Genomic DNA, 16,755 nt, shown 5'->3' on the forward strand with positions numbered 1-16,755 from the left:
GTTTATTCAATTTTTCTTCTCCGTCCATACAGACGTTGAGATGTGTACTTTTAGAGTAATATACCCCTTAACCACATCTAAACCTTAACCTACCATCGGTTTTTCTTCACACACCCCTGAGAAAAACAGCCCGTGTGGCTGTAGCCCGGGTTTGGGATTTTTTACAGAGCCTAAAAAAATATTTTAGACTGGCGTTGGCTTTCTGTGGGGAAGTGTTGGCTGTTGTGTGTGATTTGGGGGTGTGCTTGTGACTCTTGGCGGCCGGTGGGACTCAGGACCGTGCACAACCGTTTTCGAATCCTTCGGGATTCGGATTCTGGATTTTCCTTCACCTAACCAAGCCAGTGCCGGGTTCCTATGGACCTCGAGTTCCCTGTACTCACCTGAATTATGCACAAAGGTGCCTACTTACCTGCTGCAAGTGCCTGCTGATCGACATTATTCGCCTAGTACCTGTAAAAAATTAAAAAACAACAATACAGTTTATTAGTGTGTGAAAGAAACAATTCATGAAGCATCATACAATGCTGAAGGTGGTTATCGGTTGCTATAGGTTGCGAGGTGAGAAGCCCCGCCCTCCTGGCACATAAATGCTGGAGCGAGCTGGGTCAGAGTCATTTTGTCATTGAATTCGCCTGATGAGAACACTGTGGGAAGGTTCGAAACGCGTCGCGACAGACCTGAATGACAAAATTTGAAGACATTTAAAAATAAACAGCCGGCATCATTAGGGTGGTGATGCGTCTGAGCACAATATATGTTTATTCAATTTTTCTTCTCCGTCCATACAGACGTTGAGATGTGTACTTTTAGAGTAATATACCCCTTAACCACATCTAAACCTTAACCTACCATCGGTTTTTCTTCACACACCCCTGAGAAAAACAGCCCGTGTGGCTGTAGCCCGGGTTTGGGATTTTTTACAGAGCCTAAAAAAATATTTTAGACTGGCGTTGGCTTTCTGTGGGGAAGTGTTGGCTGTTGTGTGTGTGATTTGGGGGTGTGCTTGTGACTCTTGGCGGCCGGTGGGACTCAGGACCGTGCACAACCGTTTTCGAATCCTTCGGGATTCGGATTCTGGATTTTCCTTCACCTAACCAAGCCAGTGCCGGGTTCCTATGGACCTCGAGTTCCCTGTACTCACCTGAATTATGCACAAAGGTGCCTACTTACCTGCTGCAAGTGCCTGCTGATCGACATTATTCGCCTAGTACCTGTAAAAAATTAAAAAACAACAATACAGTTTATTAGTGTGTGAAAGAAACAATTCATGAAGCATCATACAATGCTGAAGGTGGTTATCGGTTGCTATTGGTTGCGAGGTGAGAAGCCCCGCCCTCCTGGCACATAAATGCTGGAGCGAGCTGGGTCAGAGTCATTTTGTCATTGAATTCGCCTGATGAGAACACTGTGGGAAGGTTCGAAACGCGTCGCGACAGACCTGAATGACAAAATTTGAAGACATTTAAAAATAAACAGCCGGCATCATTAGGGTGGTGATGCGTCTGAGCACAATATATGTTTATTCAATTTTTCTTCTCCGTCCATACAGACGTTGAGATGTGTACTTTTAGAGTAATATACCCCTTAACCACATCTAAACCTTAACCTACCATCGGTTTTTCTTCACACACCCCTGAGAAAAACAGCCCGTGTGGCTGTAGCCCGGGTTTGGGATTTTTTACAGAGCCTAAAAAAATATTTTAGACTGGCGTTGGCTTTCTGTGGGGAAGTGTTGGCTGTTGTGTGTGATTTGGGGGTGTGCTTGTGACTCTTGGCGGGCCGGTGGGACTCAGGACCGTGCACAACCGTTTTCGAATCCTTCGGGATTCGGATTCTGGATTTTCCTTCACCTAACCAAGCCAGTGCCGGGTTCCTATGGACCTCGAGTTCCCTGTACTCACCTGAATTATGCACAAAGGTGCCTACTTACCTGCTGCAAGTGCCTGCTGATCGACATTATTCGCCTAGTACCTGTAAAAAATTAAAAAACAACAATACAGTTTATTAGTGTGTGAAAGAAACAATTCATGAAGCATCATACAATGCTGAAGGTGGTTATCGGTTGCTATTGGTTGCGAGGTGAGAAGCCCCGCCCTCCTGGCACATAAATGCTGGAGCGAGCTGGGTCAGAGTCATTTTGTCATTGAATTCGCCTGATGAGAACACTGTGGGAAGGTTCGAAACGCGTCGCGACAGACCTGAATGACAAAATTTGAAGACATTTAAAAATAAACAGCCGGCATCATTAGGGTGGTGATGCGTCTGAGCACAATATATGTTTATTCAATTTTTCTTCTCCGTCCATACAGACGTTGAGATGTGTACTTTTAGAGTAATATACCCCTTAACCACATCTAAACCTTAACCTACCATCGGTTTTTCTTCACACACCCCTGAGAAAAACAGCCCGTGTGGCTGTAGCCCGGGTTTGGGATTTTTTACAGAGCCTAAAAAAATATTTTAGACTGGCGTTGGCTTTCTGTGGGGAAGTGTTGGCTGTTGTGTGTGTGATTTGGGGGTGTGCTTGTGACTCTTGGCGGCCGGTGGGACTCAGGACCGTGCACAACCGTTTTCGAATCCTTCGGGATTCGGATTCTGGATTTTCCTTCACCTAACCAAGCCAGTGCCGGGTTCCTATGGACCTCGAGTTCCCTGTACTCACCTGAATTATGCACAAAGGTGCCTACTTACCTGCTGCAAGTGCCTGCTGATCGACATTATTCGCCTAGTACCTGTAAAAAATTAAAAAACAACAATACAGTTTATTAGTGTGTGAAAGAAACAATTCATGAAGCATCATACAATGCTGAAGGTGGTTATCGGTTGCTATTGGTTGCGAGGTGAGAAGCCCCGCCCTCCTGGCACATAAATGCTGGAGCGAGCTGGGTCAGAGTCATTTTGTCATTGAATTCGCCTGATGAGAACACTGTGGGAAGGTTCGAAACGCGTCGCGACAGACCTGAATGACAAAATTTGAAGACATTTAAAAATAAACAGCCGGCATCATTAGGGTGGTGATGCGTCTGAGCACAATATATGTTTATTCAATTTTTCTTCTCCGTCCATACAGACGTTGAGATGTGTACTTTTAGAGTAATATACCCCTTAACCACATCTAAACCTTAACCTACCATCGGTTTTTCTTCACACACCCCTGAGAAAAACAGCCCGTGTGGCTGTAGCCCGGGTTTGGGATTTTTTACAGAGCCTAAAAAAATATTTTAGACTGGCGTTGGCTTTCTGTGGGGAAGTGTTGGCTGTTGTGTGTGATTTGGGGGTGTGCTTGTGACTCTTGGCGGCCGGTGGGACTCAGGACCGTGCACAACCGTTTTCGAATCCTTCGGGATTCGGATTCTGGATTTTCCTTCACCTAACCAAGCCAGTGCCGGGTTCCTATGGACCTCGAGTTCCCTGTACTCACCTGAATTATGCACAAAGGTGCCTACTTACCTGCTGCAAGTGCCTGCTGATCGACATTATTCGCCTAGTACCTGTAAAAAATTAAAAAACAACAATACAGTTTATTAGTGTGTGAAAGAAACAATTCATGAAGCATCATACAATGCTGAAGGTGGTTATCGGTTGCTATTGGTTGCGAGGTGAGAAGCCCCGCCCTCCTGGCACATAAATGCTGGAGCGAGCTGGGTCAGAGTCATTTTGTCATTGAATTCGCCTGATGAGAACACTGTGGGAAGGTTCGAAACGCGTCGCGACAGACCTGAATGACAAAATTTGAAGACATTTAAAAATAAACAGCCGGCATCATTAGGGTGGTGATGCGTCTGAGCACAATATATGTTTATTCAATTTTTCTTCTCCGTCCATACAGACGTCGTTGAGATGTGTACTTTTAGAGTAATATACCCCTTAACCACATCTAAACCTTAACCTACCATCGGTTTTTCTTCACACACCCCTGAGAAAAACAGCCCGTGTGGCTGTAGCCCGGGTTTGGGATTTTTTACAGAGCCTAAAAAAATATTTTAGACTGGCGTTGGCTTTCTGTGGGGAAGTGTTGGCTGTTGTGTGTGTGATTTGGGGGTGTGCTTGTGACTCTTGGCGGCCGGTGGGACTCAGGACCGTGCACAACCGTTTTCGAATCCTTCGGGATTCGGATTCTGGATTTTCCTTCACCTAACCAAGCCAGTGCCGGGTTTCCTATGGACCTCGAGTTCCCTGTACTCACCTGAATTATGCACAAAGGTGCCTACTTACCTGCTGCAAGTGCCTGCTGATCGACATTATTCGCCTAGTACCTGTAAAAAATTAAAAAACAACAATACAGTTTATTAGTGTGTGAAAGAAACAATTCATGAAGCATCATACAATGCTGAAGGTGGTTATCGGTTGCTATTGGTTGCGAGGTGAGAAGCCCCGCCCTCCTGGCACATAAATGCTGGAGCGAGCTGGGGTCAGAGTCATTTTGTCATTGAATTCGCCTGATGAGAACACTGTGGGAAGGTTCGAAACGCGTCGCGACAGACCTGAATGACAAAATTTGAAGACATTTAAAAATAAACAGCCGGCATCATTAGGGTGGTGATGCGTCTGAGCACAATATATGTTTATTCAATTTTTCTTCTCCGTCCATACAGACGTTGAGATGTGTACTTTTAGAGTAATATACCCCTTAACCACATCTAAACCTTAACCTAACCATCGGTTTTTCTTCACACACCCCTGAGAAAAACAGCCCGTGTGGCTGTAGCCCGGGTTTGGGATTTTTTACAGAGCCTAAAAAAATATTTTAGACTGGCGTTGGCTTTCTGTGGGGAAGTGTTGGCTGTTGTGTGTGATTTGGGGGTGTGCTTGTGACTCTTGGCGGCCGGTGGGACTCAGGACCGTGCACAACCGTTTTCGAATCCTTCGGGATTCGGATTCTGGATTTTCCTTCACCTAACCAAGCCAGTGCCCGGGTTCCTATGGACCTCGAGTTCCCTGTACTCACCTGAATTATGCACAAAGGTGCCTACTTACCTGCTGCAAGTGCCTGCTGATCGACATTATTCGCCTAGTAACCTGTAAAAAATTAAAAAACAACAATACAGTTTATTAGTGTGTGAAAGAAACAATTCATGAAGCATCATACAATGCTGAAGGTGGTTATCGGTTGCTATTGGTTGCGAGGTGAGAAGCCCCGCCCTCCTGGCACATAAATGCTGGAGCGAGCTGGGTCAGAGTCATTTTGTCATTGAATTCGCCAGACCTGAATGACAAAATTTGAAGACATTTAAAAATAAACCAGCCGGCATCATTAGGGTGGTGATGCGTCTGAGCACAATATATGTTTATTCAATTTTTCTTCTCCGTCCATACAGACGTTGAGATGTGTACTTTTAGAGTAATATACCCCTTAACCACATCTAAACCTTAACCTACCATCGGTTTTTCTTCACACACCCCTGAGAAAAACAGCCCGTGTGGCTGTAGCCCGGGTTTGGGATTTTTTACAGAGCCTAAAAAAATATTTTAGACTGGCGTTGGCTTTCTGTGGGGAAGTGTTGGCTGTTGTGTGTGATTTGGGGGTGTGCTTGTGACTCTTGGCGGCCGGTGGGACTCAGGACCGTGCACAACCGTTTTCGAATCCTTCGGGATTCGGATTCTGGATTTTCCTTCACCTAACCAAGCCAGTGCCGGGTTCCTATGGACCTCGAGTTCCCTGTACTCACCTGAATTATGCACAAAGGTGCCTACTTACCTGCTGCAAGTGCCTGCTGATCGACATTATTCGCCTAGTACCTGTAAAAAATTAAAAAACAACAATACAGTTTATTAGTGTGTGAAAGAAACAATTCATGAAGCATCATACAATGCTGAAGGTGGTTATCGGTTGCTATTGGTTGCGAGGTGAGAAGCCCCGCCCTCCTGGCACATAAATGCTGGAGCGAGCTGGGTCAGAGTCATTTTGTCATTGAATTCGCCTGATGAGAACACTGTGGGAAGGTTCGAAACGCGTCGCGACAGACCTGAATGACAAAATTTGAAGACATTTAAAAATAAACAGCCGGCATCATTAGGGTGGTGATGCGTCTGAGCACAATATATGTTTATTCAATTTTTCTTCTCCGTCCATACAGACGTTGAGGATGTGTACTTTTAGAGTAATATACCCCTTAACCCACATCTAAACCTTAACCTACCATCGGTTTTTCTTCACACACCCCTGAGAAAAACAGCCCGTGTGGCTGTAGCCCGGGTTTGGGATTTTTTACAGAGCCTAAAAAAATATTTTAGACTGGCGTTGGCTTTCTGTGGGGAAGTGTTGGCTGTTGTGTGTGTGATTTGGGGGTGTGCTTGTGACTCTTGGCGGCCGGTGGGACTCAGGACCGTGCACAACCGTTTTCGAATCCTTCGGGATTCGGATTCTGGATTTTCCTTCACCTAACCAAGCCAGTGCCGGGTTCCTATGGACCTCGAGTTCCCTGTACTCACCTGAATTATGCACAAAGGTGCCTACTTACCTGCTGCAAGTGCCTGCTGATCGACATTATTCGCCTAGTACCTGTAAAAAATTAAAAAACAACAATACAGTTTATTAGTGTGTGAAAGAAACAATTCATGAAGCATCATACAATGCTGAAGGTGGTTATCGGTTGCTATTGGTTGCGAGGTGAGAAGCCCCGCCCTCCTGGCACATAAATGCTGGAGCGAGCTGGGTCAGAGTCATTTTGTCATTGAATTCGCCTGATGAGAACACTGTGGGAAGGTTCGAAACGCGTCGCGACAGACCTGAATGACAAAATTTGAAGACATTTAAAATAAACAGCCGGCATCATTAGGGTGGTGATGCGTCTGAGCACAATATATGTTTATTCAATTTTTCTTCTCCGTCCATACAGACGTTGAGATGTGTACTTTTAGAGTAATATACCCTTAACCACATCTAAACCTTAACCTACCATCGGTTTTTCTTCACACACCCCTGAGAAAAACAGCCCGTGTGGCTGTAGCCCGGGTTTGGGATTTTTTACAGAGCCTAAAAAAATATTTTAGACTGGCGTTGGCTTTCTGTGGGGAAGTGTTGCTGTTGTGTGTGTGATTTGGGGGTGTGCTTGTGACTCTTGGCGGCCGGTGGGACTCAGGACCGTGCACAACCGTTTTCGAATCCTTCGGGATTCGGATTCTGGATTTTCCTTCACCTAACCAAGCCAGTGCCGGGTTCCTATGGACCTCGAGTTCCCTGTACTCACCTGAATTATGCACAAAGGTGCCTACTTACCTGCTGCAAGTGCCTGCTGATCGACATTATTCGCCTAGTACCTGTAAAAAATTAAAAAACAACAATACAGTTTATTAGTGTGTGAAAGAAAACAATTCATGAAGCATCATACAATGCTGAAGGTGGTTATCGGTTGCTATTGGTTGCGAGGTGAGAAGCCCCGCCCTCCTGGCACATAAATGCTGGAGCGAGCTGGGTCAGAGTCATTTTGTCATTGAATTCGCCTGATGAGAACACTGTGGGAAGGTTCGAAACGCGTCGCGACAGACCTGAATGACAAAATTTGAAGACATTTAAAAATAAACAGCCGGCATCATTAGGGTGGTGATGCGTCTGAGCACAATATATGTTTATTCAATTTTTCTTCTCCGTCCATACAGACGTTGAGATGTGTACTTTTAGAGTAATATACCCCTTAACCACATCTAAACCTTAACCTACCATCGGTTTTTCTTCACACACCCCTGAGAAAAACAGCCCGTGTGGCTGTAGCCCGGGTTTGGGATTTTTTTACAGAGCCTAAAAAAATATTTTAGACTGGCGTTGGCTTTCTGTGGGGAAGTGTTGGCTGTTGTGTGTGATTTGGGGGTGTGCTTGTGACTCTTGGCGGCCGGTGGGACTCAGGGACCGTGCACAACCGTTTTCGAATCCTTCGGGATTCGGATTCTGGATTTTCCTTCACCTAACCAAGCCAGTGCCCGGGTTCCTATGGACCTCGAGTTCCCTGTACTCACCTGAATTATGCACAAAGGTGCCTACTTACCTGCTGCAAGTGCCTGCTGATCGACATTATTCGCCTAGTACCTGTAAAAAATTAAAAAACAACAATACAGTTTATTAGTGTGTGAAAGAAACAATTCATGAAGCATCATACAATGCTGAAGGTGGTTATCGGTTGCTATTGGTTGCGAGGTGAGAAGCCCCGCCCTCCTGGCACATAAATGCTGGAGCGAGCTGGGTCAGAGTCATTTTGTCATTGAATTCGCCTGATGAGAACACTGTGGGAAGGTTCGAAACGCGTCGCGACAGACCTGAATGACAAAATTTGAAGACATTTAAAAATAAACAGCCGGCATCATTAGGGTGGTGATGCGTCTGAGCACAATATATGTTTATTCAATTTTTCTTCTCCGTCCATACAGACGTTGAGATGTGTACTTTTAGAGTAATATACCCCTTAACCACATCTAAACCTTAACCTACCATCGGTTTTTCTTCACACACCCTGAGAAAAACAGCCCGTGTGGCTGTAGCCCGGGTTTGGGATTTTTTACAGAGCCTAAAAAAATATTTTAGACTGGCGTTGGCTTTCTGTGGGGAAGTGTTGGCTGTTGTGTGTGTGATTTGGGGGTGTGCTTGTGACTCTTGGCGGCCGGTGGGGACTCAGGACCGTGCACAACCGTTTTCGAATCCTTCGGGATTCGGATTCTGGATTTTCCTTCACCTAACCAAGCCAGTGCCGGGTTCCTATGGACCTCGAGTTCCCTGTACTCACCTGAATTATGCACAAAGGTGCCTACTTACCTGCTGCAAGTGCCTGCTGATCGACATTATTTCGCCTAGTACCTGTAAAAAATTAAAAAACAACAATACAGTTTATTAGTGTGTGAAAGAAACAATTCATGAAGCATCATACAATGCTGAAGGTGGTTATCGGTTGCTATTGGTTGCGAGGTGAGAAGCCCCGCCCTCCTGGCACATAAATGCTGGAGCGAGCTGGGTCAGAGTCATTTTGTCATTGAATTCGCCTGATGAGAACACTGTGGGAAGGTTCGAAACGCGTCGCGACAGACCTGAATGACAAAATTTGAAGACATTTAAAATAAACAGCCGGCATCATTAGGGTGGTGATGCGTCTGAGCACAATATATGTTTATTCAATTTTTCTTCTCCGTCCATACAGACGTTGAGATGTGTACTTTTAGAGTAATATACCCCTTAACCACATCTAAACCTTAACCTACCATCGGTTTTTCTTCACACACCCCCTGAGAAAAACAGCCCGTGTGGCTGTAGCCCGGGTTTGGGATTTTTTACAGAGCCTAAAAAAATATTTTAGACTGGCGTTGGCTTTCTGTGGGGAAGTGTTGGCTGTTGTGTGTGTGATTTGGGGGTGTGCTTGTGACTCTTGGCGGCCGGTGGACTCAGGACCGTGCACAACCGTTTTCGAATCCTTCGGGATTCGGATTCTGGATTTTCCTTCACCTAACCAAGCCAGTGCCGGGTTCCTATGGACCTCGAGTTCCCTGTACTCACCTGAATTATGCACAAAGGTGCCTACTTACCTGCTGCAAGTGCCTGCTGATCGACATTATTCGCCTAGTACCTGTAAAAAATTAAAAAACCAACAATACAGTTTATTAGTGTGTGAAAGAAACAATTCATGAAGCATCATACAATGCTGAAGGTGGTTATCGGTTGCTATTGGTTGCGAGGTGAGAAGCCCCGCCCTCCTGGCACATAAATGCTGGAGCGAGCTGGTCAGAGTCATTTTGTCATTGACTTCGCCTGATGAGAACACTGTGGGAAGGTTCGAAACGCGTCGCGACAGACCTGAATGACAAAATTTGAAGACATTTAAAAATAAACAGCCGGCATCATTAGGGTGGTGATGCGTCTGAGCACAATATATGTTTATTCAATTTTTCTTCTCCGTCCATACAGACGTTGAGATGTGTACTTTTAGAGTAATATACCCCTTAACCACATCTAAACCTTAACCTACCATCGGTTTTTCTTCACACACCCCTGAGAAAAACAGCCCGTGTGGCTGTAGCCCCGGGTTTGGGATTTTTTACAGAGCCTAAAAAAATATTTTAGACTGGCGTTGGCTTTCTGTGGGGAAGTGTTGGCTGTTGTGTGTGTGATTTGGGGGTGTGCTTGTGACTCTTGGCGGCCGGTGGGACTCAGGACCGTGCACAACCGTTTTCGAATCCTTCGGGATTCGGATTCTGGATTTTCCTTCACCTAACCAAGCCAGTGCCGGGTTTCCTATGGACCTCGAGTTCCCTGTACTCACCTGAATTATGCACAAAGGTGCCTACTTACCTGCTGCAAGTGCCTGCTGATCGACATTATTCGCCTAGTACCTGTAAAAAATTAAAAAAACAACAATACAGTTTATTAGTGTGTGAAAGAAACAATTCATGAAGCATCATACAATGCTGAAGGTGGTTATCGGTTGCTATTGGTTGCGAGGTGAGAAGCCCCGCCCTCCTGGCACATAAATGCTGGAGCGAGCTGGGTCAGAGTCATTTTGTCATTGAATTCGCCTGATGAGAACACTGTGGAAGGTTCGAAACGCGTCGCGACAGACCTGAATGACAAAATTTTGAAGACATTTAAAAATAAACAGCCGGCATCATTAGGGTGGTGATGCGTCTGAGCACAATATATGTTTATTCAATTTTTCTTCTCCGTCCATACAGACGTTGAGATGTGTACTTTAGAGTAATATACCCCTTAACCACATCTAAACCTTAACCTACCATCGGTTTTTCTTCACACACCCCTGAGAAAAACAGCCCGTGTGGCTGTAGCCCGGGTTTGGGATTTTTTACAGAGCCTAAAAAAATATTTTAGACTGGCGTTGGCTTTCTGTGGGGAAGTGTTGGCTGTTGTGTGTGATTTGGGGGTGTGCTTGTGACTCTTGGCGGCCGGTGGGACTCAGGACCGTGCACAACCGTTTTCGAATCCTTCGGGATTCGGATTCTGGATTTTCCTTCACCTAACCAAGCCAGTGCCGGGTTCCTATGGACCTCGAGTTCCCTGTACTCACCTGAATTATGCACAAAGGTGCCTACTTACCTGCTGCAAGTGCCTGCTGATCGACATTATTCGCCTAGTACCTGTAAAAAATTAAAAAACAACAATACAGTTTATTAGTGTGTGAAAGAAACAATTCATGAAGCATCATACAATGCTGAAGGTGGTTATCGGTTGCTATTGGTTGCGAGGTGAGAAGCCCCGCCCTCCTGGCACATAAATGCTGGAGCGAGCTGGGTCAGAGTCATTTTGTCATTGAATTCGCCTGATGAGAACACTGTGGGAAGGTTCGAAACGCGTCGCGACAGACCTGAATGACAAAATTTGAAGACATTTAAAAATAAACAGCCGGCATCATTAGGGTGGTGATGCGTCTGAGCACAATATATGTTTATTCAATTTTTCTTCTCCGTCCATACAGACGTTGAGATGTGTACTTTTAGAGTAATATACCCCTTAACCACATCTAAACCTTAACCTACCATCGGTTTTTCTTCACACACCCCTGAGAAAAACAGCCCGTGTGGCTGTAGCCCGGGTTTGGGATTTTTTACAGAGCCTAAAAAAATATTTTAGACTGGCGTTGGCTTTCTGTGGGGAAGTGTTGGCTGTTGTGTGTGTGATTTGGGGGTGTGCTTGTGACTCTTGGCGGCCGGTGGGACTCAGGACCGTGCACAACCGTTTTCGAATCCTTCGGGATTCGGATTCTGGATTTTCCTTCACCTAACCAAGCCAGTGCCGGGTTCCTATGGACCTCGAGTTCCCTGTACTCACCTGAATTATGCACAAAGGTGCCTACTTACCTGCTGCAAGTGCCTGCTGATCGACATTATTCGCCTAGTACCTGTAAAAAATTAAAAAACAACAATACAGTTTATTAGTGTGTGAAAGAAACAATTCATGAAGCATCATACAATGCTGAAGGTGGTTATCGGTTGCTATTGGTTGCGAGGTGAGAAGCCCCGCCCTCCTGGCACATAAATGCTGGAGCGAGCTGGGTCAGAGTCATTTTGTCATTGAATTCGCCTGATGAGAACACTGTGGGAAGGTTCGAAACGCGTCGCGACAGACCTGAATGACAAAATTTGAAGACATTTAAAAATAAACAGCCGGCATCATTAGGGTGGTGATGCGTCTGAGCACAATATATGTTTATTCAATTTTTCTTCTCCGTCCATACAGACGTTGAGATGTGTACTTTTAGAGTAATATACCCCTTAACCACATCTAAACCTTAACCTACCATCGGTTTTTCTTCACACACCCCTGAGAAAAACAGCCCGTGTGGCTGTAGCCCGGGTTTGGGATTTTTTACAGAGCCTAAAAAAAATATTTTAGACTGGCGTTGGCTTTCTGTGGGGAAGTGTTGGCTGTTGTGTGTGTGATTTGGGGGTGTGCTTGTGACTCTTGGCGGCCGGTGGGACTCAGGACCGTGCACAACCGTTTTCGAATCCTTCGGGATTCGGATTCTGGATTTTCCTTCACCTAACCAAGCCAGTGCCGGGTTCCTATGGACCTCGAGTTCCCTGTACTCCACCTGAATTATGCACAAAGGTGCCTACTTACCTGCTGCAAGTGCCTGCTGATCGACATTATTCGCCTAGTACCTGTAAAAAATTAAAAAACAACAATACAGTTTATTAGTGTGTGAAAGAAACAATTCATGAAGCATCATACAATGCTGAAGGTGGTTATCGGTTGCTAATTGGTTGCGAGGTGAGAAGCCCCGCCCTCCTGGCACATAAATGCTGGAGCGAGCTGGGTCAGAGTCATTTTGTCATTGAATTCGCCTGATGAGAACACTGTGGGAAGGTTCGAAACGCGTCGCGACAGACCTGAATGACAAAATTTGAAGACATTTAAAAATAAACAGCCGGCATCATTAGGGTGGTGATGCGTCTGAGCACAATATATGTTTATTCAATTTTTCTTCTCCGTCCATACAGACGTTGAGATGTGTACTTTTAGAGTAATATACCCCTTAACCACATCTAAACCTTAACCTACCATCGGTTTTTCTTCACACACCCCTGAGAAAAACAGCCCGTGTGGCTGTAGCCCGGGTTTGGGATTTTTTACAGAGCCTAAAAAAATATTTTAGACTGGCGTTGGCTTTCTGTGGGGAAGTGTTGGCTGTTGTGTGTGTGATTTGGGGGTGTGCTTGTGACTCTTGGCGGCCGGTGGGACTCAGGACCGTGCACAAACCGTTTTCGAATCCTTCGGGATTCGGATTCTGGATTTTCCTTCACCTAACCAAGCCAGTGCCCGGGTTCCTATGGACCTCGAGTTCCCTGTACTCACCTGAATTATGCACAAAGGTGCCTACTTACCTGCTGCAAGTGCCTGCTGATCGACATTATTCGCCTAGTACCTGTAAAAAATTAAAAAACAACAATACAGTTTATTAGTGTGTGAAAGAAACAATTCATGAAGCATCATACAATGCTGAAGGTGGTTATCGGTTGCTATTGGTTGCGAGGTGAGAAGCCCCCGCCCTCCTGGCACATAAATGCTGGAGCGAGCTGGGTCAGAGTCATTTTGTCATTGAATTCGCCTGATGAGAACACTGTGGGAAGGTTCGAAACGCGTCGCGACAGACCTGAAATGACAAAATTTGAAGACATTTAAAAATAAACAGCCGGCATCATTAGGGTGGTGATGCGTCTGAGCACAATATATGTTTATTCAATTTTTCTTCTCCGTCCATACAGACGTTGAGATGTGTACTTTTAGAGTAATATACCCCTTAACCACATCTAAACCTTAACCTACCATCGGTTTTTCTTCACACACCCCTGAGAAAAACAGCCCGTGTGGCTGTAGCCCGGGTTTGGGATTTTTTACAGAGCCTAAAAAAATATTTTAGACTGGCGTTGGCTTTCTGTGGGGAAGTGTTGGCTGTTGTGTGTGATTTGGGGGTGTGCTTGTGACTCTTGGCGGCCGGTGGGACTCAGGACCGTGCACAACCGTTTTCGAATCCTTCGGGATTCGGATTCTGGATTTTCCTTCACCTAACCAAGCCAGTGCCGGGTTCCTATGGACCTCGAGTTCCCTGTACTCACCTGAATTATGCACAAAGGTGCCTACTTACCTGCTGCAAGTGCCTGCTGATCGACATTATTCGCCTAGTACCTGTAAAAAATTAAAAAACAACAATACAGTTTATTAGTGTGTGAAAGAAACAATTCATGAAGCATCATACAATGCTGAAGGTGGTTATCGGTTGCTATTGGTTGCGAGGTGAGAAGCCCCCGCCCTCCTGGCACATAAATGCTGGAGCGAGCTGGGTCAGAGTCATTTTGTCATTGAATTCGCCTGATGAGAACACTGTGGGAAGGTTCGAAACGCGTCGCGACAGACCTGAATGACAAAATTTGAAGACATTTAAAAATAAACAGACCGGCATCATTAGGGTGGTGATGCGTCTGAGCACAATATATGTTTATTCAATTTTTTCTTCTCCGTCCATACAGACGTTGAGATGTGTACTTTTAGAGTAATATACCCCTTAACCACATCTAAACCTTAACCTACCATCGGTTTTTCTTCACACACCCCTGAGAAAAAACAGCCCGTGTGGCTGTAGCCCGGGTTTGGGATTTTTTACAGAGCCTAAAAAAATATTTTAGACTGGCGTTGGCTTTCTGTGGGGAAGTGTTGGCTGTTGTGTGTGTGATTTGGGGGTGTGCTTGTGACTCTTGGCGGCCGGTGGGACTCAGGGACCGTGCACAACCGTTTTCGAATCCTTCGGGATTCGGATTCTGGATTTTCCTTCACCTACCAAGCCAGTGCCCGGGTTCCTATGGACCTCGAGTTCCCTGTACTCACCTGAATTATGCACAAAGGTGCCTACTTACCTGCTGCAAGTGCCTGCTGATCGACATTATTCGCCTAGTACCTGTAAAAAATTAAAAAACAACAATACAGTTTATTAGTGTGTGAAAGAAACAATTCATGAAGCATCATACAATGCTGAAGGTGGTTATCGGTTGCTATTGGTTGCGAGGTGAGAAGCCCCCGCCCTCCTGGCACATAAATGCTGGAGCGAGCTGGGTCAGAGTCATTTTGTCATTGAATTCGCCTGATGAGAACACTGTGGGAAGGTTCGAAACGCGTCGCGACAGACCTGAATGACAAAATTTGAAGACATTTAAAAATAAACAGCCGGCATCATTAGGGTGGTGATGCGTCTGAGCACAATATATGTTTATTCAATTTTTCTTCTCCGTCCATACAGACGTTGAGATGTGTACTTTTAGAGTAATATACCCTTAACCACATCTAAACCTTAACCTACCATCGGTTTTTCTTCACACACCCCTGAGAAAAACAGCCCGTGTGGCTGTAGCCCGGGTTTGGGATTTTTTACAGAGCCTAAAAAAATATTTTAGACTGGCGTTGGCTTTCTGTGGGGAAGTGTTGGCTGTTGTGTGTGATTTGGGGGTGTGCTTGTGACTCTTGGCGGCCGGTGGGACTCAGGACCGTGCACAACCGTTTTCGAATCCTTCGGGATTCGGATTCTGGATTTTCCTTCACCTAACCAAGCCAGTGCCGGGTTCCTATGGACCTCGAGTTCCCTGTACTCACCTGAATTATGCACAAAGGTGCCTACTTACCTGCTGCAAGTGCTGCTGATCGACATTATTCGCCTAGTACCTGTAAAAAATTAAAAAACAACAATACAGTTTATTAGTGTGTGAAAGAAACAATTCATGAAGCATCATACAATGCTGAAGGTGGTTATCGGTTGCTATTGGTTGCGAGGTGAGAAGCCCCGCCCTCCTGGCACATAAATGCTGGAGCGAGCTGGGTCAGAGTCATTTTGTCATTGAATTCGCCAGACCTGAATGACAAAATTTGAAGACATTTAAAAATAAACAGCCGGCATCATTAGGGTGGTGATGCGGTCTGAGCACAATATATGTTTATTCAATTTTTCTTCTCCGTCCATACAGACGTTGAGATGTGTACTTTTAGAGTAATATACCCCTTAACCACATCTAAACCTTAACCTACCATCGGTTTTTCTTCACACACCCCTGAGAAAAACAGCCCGTGTGGCTGTAGCCCGGGTTTGGGATTTTTTACAGAGCCTAAAAAAATATTTTAGACTGGCGTTGGCTTTCTGTGGGGAAGTGTTGGCTGTTGTGTGTGATTTGGGGGTGTGCTTGTGACTCTTGGCGGCCGGTGGGACTCAGGACCGTGCACAACCGTTTTCGAATCCTTCGGGATTCGGATTCTGGATTTTCCTTCACCTAACCAAGCCAGTGCCGGGTTCCTATGGACCTCGAGTTCCCTGTACTCACCTGAATTATGCACAAAGGTGCCTACTTACCTGCTGCAAGTGCCTGCTGATCGACATTATTCGCCTAGTACCTGTAAAAAATTAAAAAACAACAATACAGTTTATTAGTGTGTGAAAGAAACAATTCATGAAGCATCATACAATGCTGAAGGTGGTTATCGGTTGCTATTGGTTGCGAGGTGAGAAGCCCCGCCCTCCTGGCACATAAATGCTGGAGCGAGCTGGGTCAGAGTCATTTTGTCATTGAATTCGCCTGATGAGAACACTGTGGGAAGGTTCGAAACGCGTCGCGACAGACCTGAATGACAAAATTTGAAGACATTTAAAAATAAACAGCCGGCATCATTAGGGTGGTGATGCGTCTGAGCACAATATATGTTTATTCAATTTTTCTTCTCCGTCCATACAGACGTTGAGATGTGTACTTTTAGAGTAATATACCCCTTAACCACATCTAAACCTT

General features: G+C 45.4%; 1 long non-coding RNA gene across 1 annotated transcript; it reads right to left on the reverse strand.

Annotated features, from left to right (window-relative positions):
• Window positions 1-358: 358 nt before the first annotated feature.
• On the reverse strand, window positions 359-11,905 carry LOC127943441 (uncharacterized). Its single transcript, XR_008149653.1, has 3 exons — window positions 11,298-11,905; window positions 5,023-5,209; window positions 359-453 (listed from the first exon to the last, which is right to left on the reverse strand). It is a non-coding gene; the product is annotated as an uncharacterized LOC127943441 (long non-coding RNA).
• Window positions 11,906-16,755: the final 4,850 nt, after the last annotated feature.

Source organism: Carassius gibelio, chromosome A3, assembly GCF_023724105.1.
Source record: "Carassius gibelio isolate Cgi1373 ecotype wild population from Czech Republic chromosome A3, carGib1.2-hapl.c, whole genome shotgun sequence".
NCBI classification, from domain to species: domain Eukaryota; kingdom Metazoa; phylum Chordata; class Actinopteri; order Cypriniformes; family Cyprinidae; genus Carassius; species Carassius gibelio.